Source organism: Onychomys torridus, chromosome 10 (assembly GCF_903995425.1).
Source record: "Onychomys torridus chromosome 10, mOncTor1.1, whole genome shotgun sequence".
NCBI classification, from domain to species: Eukaryota; Metazoa; Chordata; class Mammalia; order Rodentia; family Cricetidae; genus Onychomys; species Onychomys torridus.
In genome coordinates this window covers 80,892,063-80,898,299 of record NC_050452.1, presented here as the reverse complement: position 1 = coordinate 80,898,299, position 6,237 = coordinate 80,892,063, and positions in this window count along the sequence as shown.

The following is a 6,237-nucleotide window of genomic DNA, read 5'->3' as shown; positions in this document are numbered from 1 at the left end:
ATCAGGGTGTGTGAGTGTGTGCGTGCGTGCGTGCGTGCGTGCGTGTGTGTGTGTGTGTGTGTGTGTGTGCATGTGTGCATGCATGCTTGTATGTAGATGAATCACTGGCCAGGTATTCATGTTGAGACTCATGGTAAAAAATACTCCTATTATTCAATCAAATACCTTTGAGCTTTCTATGCTAAAGGTAAGGAGTGCAGTGAGTGGGTCTGCTCTGCCATAAGAAAATCTGATGTCATCTGACATAGGCAGGAGCTTAATTTGGGAATTTGATATGTTGAAAATGACACTTCATTCTCAACTCAAATGCCAAACACTAGACGGGAATCACAGAAAGTTTAACTTACAAAGAGTTACAAAATTTATTTTCTTGGATAATCATTTTTATGAAGATCTATGAAATACAAGTGTTCATCTTATATTCATAAATGCTGCAATAAAAATGTGCATATGACCATTAGCTGTGTGTCTTTCATAGAGCAGAAGCATTCACACAAATCTCTGCTTTATACTCTGGTATATTGGAGGAATACTGATAAACATTTTACTTAAAACAAAGTATGGCTTACTCTGATACACACACTAAGACACATCAAAATTGAACTCATTGCCCCACATACAGGTTGCAATATTTTAATGGGAACAAACTGTACATGTACATGTTATGTGTAATATACCCAGAATGAAAATGTCATGCATGCAGTATAGAAGTTTGTTATAAAAATAATTTCACTAACACATGACTTTTTTTAAGTAATGAATTGCTCCAAATTTTAATTAGCACATACTTTAGAATACTCCTGATTTAAATGAGGCAATGGCATTTTGCACAGAACAGGTTCTGTCAAACTCCTGTAGCCCTACCTACACAGGACAATGTTACAAACCGTCTTCTAGCTTATTTAAATGTCTTGTTAAAAATTGTGAACTATTTATCCAGTTACTAGACTACACATAGAAGCAGAGATTAGGAATCCTGTTAATAAATGGGGAAGAAGCAGATGACAGTTAACAAATTAATATATGCACCAAATCAACTAAATACCACTCACACTTCATAGCAAGAAGTGTAGCTTATCTTGCACTTTGAGTTTGATTTAATTAACATATGAAGGTTGAATTAGGAGAGCAACCAAATATATATTATATACAAGTCAGGACTCATTAATTTCAGAATTTAGAGCCATACTGAAATTGAAAAAAAAAATTAAATTACACTTATCTGAAGTTTACTGGCAATATACGGTTATATTTAATTAATGCACAGTTAAGCGGAAAGCTTCAATTAAGTGAATCATGTACAGTTGCTTTGCATACGTACAATTCCTTCTTACTTTTATTTTTTTTCAAGACAGGGTTTCTCCATGTAGCCCTGGCTGTCCTGAAACTCCCTTTGTAAATCAGGCTGGCCTCGAACTCACAGAGATCCACCTGCCTCTGCCTCCCGAGTGATGTGAATAAAGGTGTGCGCCACCACAAGCACTTTTTGGTTTTGTTTCGTTTTTTTTGTTTTCTTTTTAAGTAACTAGCTCATCTGTTTGTCAAACAAAGCTGCCTGGTTATGATCCTGTTCATTCAAAAGTGTCAATATTTAGGATGCCAATTTGTGCCAAACAGATTAAAAACATCAGGCTGATAATTCAGTTTTGTCAATTATTTTACGTTCACAATATTCTTTGTCTGGAACATATACAGAGATAAAGAGAGGAGTCCAGATAAGATGATCAGCATTGTAGTTCCCCAAATCAACCTTTGCTCCCTTCTAAGAAAACTAATACTGTTATGAATCATAATGTAAATACCTGTGTTTTCTTATGGTCTTAGGTGACTCTTGTGAAAGAGGTCATGACCCACAGGTTGAGAACCACTGATCTAAGCTGTACTAGGTCATTCAAGGGTGCCTCAAGTCATCAAACAGCATTTACGTAATTATAAGTTACCAGATGTGGCAGTTAATAAGTCAAGAGCTCTTCAACATATTCCAGTTTAGCACCTTCACACCACAAGTTGCTCTGGCCTAACATGACCTCTGCCCTTTGATCTTTAATACCATCTCCAGCTTTGTTACAATAAATTGTACGAGTTTTAAAATATTAACAATTCTAGTTAGTTCTGCCAGGGCACTCCTACACCTTTCTCGAAGTGGCTGGATACAAGATTAACTCAAAGAAAATCAGTAGCTCTCCTATAAACAAATGATAACTGGGTCGACAAAGGAATCAGGGAGATAACACCGTTCACAGCAGTCACAAACATAAAACGTCTTGGTGTAACTCTAACCAAGCAAGTGAAAGAGTTGTACAACACAGGACAAGAACAATTCCAATTAAGTTCTTAACGGGACATGGTTCTTCTTTAGAGTCAACCAATAATCAACATCTGATGGAACAGGGGAATCACATGAAAAAAAAAGTCCATGGAGTGAGAAATACATATAATTTAACAGACCCAGTTTTAGTTGAGAAAAAAAATAGCTGTGGAAGAATCAGCAGAGGCATATTTATTAGAATGCAGAGAGTTCTGTGTGTGATCCCTGGAACCAAACAGCTGACCAGGAATGGTATTAGATTAATAGATTTAAAACATTGAGGTCATACCTGAGTTCAGAATTTTATGGATAGGGAAAGTGTGAACTAAAACAGAAGGCAATGGTTGGAGCTGTATCATTGGTCACAATAAATAGTTCTCAGATCCCACACCATCTTTTAATATTCCTTTTGTGATGATAACTCCATAATCTGCAAGCCTTCAAGAAATCTATGAAGGACCATGAGGAACTCTTCCTTGACATCATTCATCTGAATAAGGTCAGCTCACCACACAATACCCAATCACTGTTTTCTTACTCTCCAGTCACTCAGGAAGCTTTCTCTAAAGTTCTAACTTGTGCAAGACACTCAGCTAATGAGCTATGTTTGATTTGCCCAGTACTTATGCAATATATTCTTTGTGCTCTCTTATTTTTAAATTCTAGAAGGAGCATGTCTGCACTTACTGTACTTTATAGTCTGACATTAGGCAAATGGCTTTTATGAAATCCTCATAGCTGGTAGTGATTTTGAATGTTTCTGTGACATACTTTGTAGAGGTCACTGGATATGTGACTTATTCACAGAGCTTAGTAAACACAAGAGGTCTAGGTCCCTGGTATATTAGTTTAGTCTTTCAAAAATTTTAGCATGAATTGATTGATGAGTAAGACGTACTTGAGGAAATCTATCCCAGGTAAGAGAATTTCATGTTAGCTGTAAGATAGCCCTTCAGTATGAGTGAGAACCCCCACTCTCCCTGTCACTATACCTAGATTGTTCACACACAAATTGTAAGACCAAATTAAAAATGCCAAGCATTTATGAGCTGCTTTAGGTACCAGTACATTAGTCAGCATATGACACTTCAATTTCATTGGCCATCATAAAGTAGGTTACTATGCAAATCCTGATTTTTTTTTTCCTATTTGTAAGGCAAACAAGCTGCCTAGTGAGATGTCGGTAGGTATCAGTGGGGGAGTGAGGACATTTCTCTTTTGGTAATTTATTGCTCGATGTGTTTTTCTCCTTTCTCAGATAAACTCTCTCAGAGAAGACTGAGTTTTTCTGTACCCTACAGTGAGATTAGTGAATGCATAATCACACAGTGACAGGTCCCGTTCCAATGTGTTTCTCATTAAATTCTCTGTCGTTCCCTCTGTGGGAAACTGGGAAATTTATCAGATTTTCATACAGGGAGGTGAATTTCTGCTGAGGAGGCAACACAACTTCTTTGACTCTCCAGAGAGCAATTATGGCTGGGCCTCCACCAGCAGTTCAGTATTTTATGGCCGGCTTTCTGCAGAATGTATGCACTCCACACTCTGACACATGCGATATATTCACATTTTTAAAAAGTTTGCTTGTTGTCCTACAGCTACCTCCACAAAGGGCCCCCGAGAATAAGTGTACCTGCATACTAGATTAATAAATGTATAAAAATATGCTACTTTTACAACACTCTCTATTCCCACAGAGTACCTGAGACAATGAGTTTAAATTTTGGAGAGGAAAAACAGCACACAAGGAGGACATTCTCTGTCAATGTCAATTCTGTTTTTCTGCATAAAGGATGCATCACAATGGGGCGAAGACATGATTTTCTTTGCTTAGTGAAAGGTAACTGAAATCACCTACATCACTTCTGCACATATCCTTTGAGGGCTGGAGCTCCTGCAAACGAGATGACTAGGAAGTCGAGTTGTGTCCCCCAGGGTTGTCACACTAGTTGTGTCATTGTGGACTAAAATTGGGTTGCGTCTGCAAGCTCGTTTTTACCTTGGAAATAATGTTGTCCAAATCCTTAGCCTTCACTGTGTGGAGAGAAAAAGAGCAACTGGAATAAACACACACGTATGTATGCCAGCTTGTGGTGCGGAGCACAAACCGCAAGATCTCTCTTTATTAGTCCTGGGGATTTGATGTTTAATGATGTAAAATCAGCTCAGCCAAACAGAACTCCAAGGTCCCAAGGAGCCAATGCAAACTAAATGAATAATGACTTCATGGTTGCTAATAATGTATGCAAGTTACCACCAATAAATTTCAAGCCAATACTCAAAGCCCAGTTCACCTCATACCTGGCATTATAGTGAGGTTCCAGAGATAAAATTAAACACAAGAGCTGTGTGATAAAGCTTACATTTTTGTTCATATTATCATGACAGTGAATCCTGGCCTTAGAATGTTATATTCAGTTCTTAGTATTTTTAAAATGATATTTATTCTTGCCCAAGTATTTCAATGTTAGGATACGGTTTACCATGATAGACCCAAAAGCTTAAGTTGTAGGTTATGCTATCTGTTTTGGAAGTAATACACAAGTGACCTTGATATTCCTTTTTAAGAATGTTTACCCTGTCTTCCATATTTATTGAGTTATAGGGTATTTTCAAGTGTTCAAGACTGTTCTATGTTCATTTAAAGATAATCAGACATCATGAGAGCATAGCAAAATAATATGTGGCCTTTAAAAGGGTGACTTCAGAGTCCATCTGTTATAGGCAATTAGTTGACAGCAAGAATTAGAATAAATAATCTGATCTCAGAGTTTCTCAGAAACTAGAAACACTGACCTGTGCTTTCCAGAGTCTGATTGTTTTTGAGATGAAGATGTCTATAGTGCAGAAACAGGTAGAGAATTAAAACATTAGGATGTGAATCTGGCCCTCAATCTATCTTAACTTTCCAGCTGCTTTTCTACCTGCTTGCTGCAGGCCAAAAAACAAAAAAAATGCTAACAATTTAGCACATTTTAAATAAAACATCACCTCCCACTGTTGGTCTTAGGCAAGGGATTATGTATCAGACTCCCTCTGAGAACAGCTGCTGCCTTTGGACTGCTGGGGTTAGTGCAAATGAACCTCCCCCAGGACATATGAGGGGCGGGCAGATGCTCCTGAGTCTACCATGGGTGTTAGAGGCACCTTTACCGAGGTTTCAGCCAGCGTTCCTCTAACATTGGCTGGCTGTCAATACATATTTCATGTCTTTTCCCCTGGGGGTGTGCTCAGAGGACCACCCTGCAAGTCTCTGGCTCTGTGGTCACAGCTTCATGCCGTGGGCGGTGAGGTGGGTGTGGAGACAGAGGCAGGATGTGCAGGCAGGATCCAATGTGGTTAAAGTTTGGGATCAGTAGTCTGGCTTTAGGGAATCTGGAGCCTACTCTATGTCAACACTTGTTCTGGGAGAAGAAGCATGTCCACCAGAGGGTTATCATCAAGCATCTGCGTGACTCACCACAGGGTTAATGGAAGGAGACATTCATAAGAGGTGAGGTTGCAGGTTAAAAGAGAAATAGAGGCCTCACTAACATACAATGACTCTTCCTTTCAGGAAGGTCAAAGCACTGAATGAGCATAATCTATTTTTTTTATTTGCTACATCTGAGAGCTGTATACACAGGGATCTCTTTCAAGAGGACTCCCCAGTGTCACTCTGTACCATTCTCAGCCTGAGTGTTTCCGGAAAACCCATTCTCCAGGGAGAGGTTCCATGCATAGTACAGACAGAGGAGCATCCTGGATGAAGGAAGAAAACTTCCAGCAGAGTAAGGAGAGGACCCACTGGGGACCCTGTTTTTATGTTCAGAGGGCACGTTTGACATTCTTATGCACACAAGGAACGTTATAGAATACCCATGAGCAAGAACAGATTCAAAAGTTGTACTGTCTGTACAATTCTAAAACATTTCTTCAGTGAAGCACGT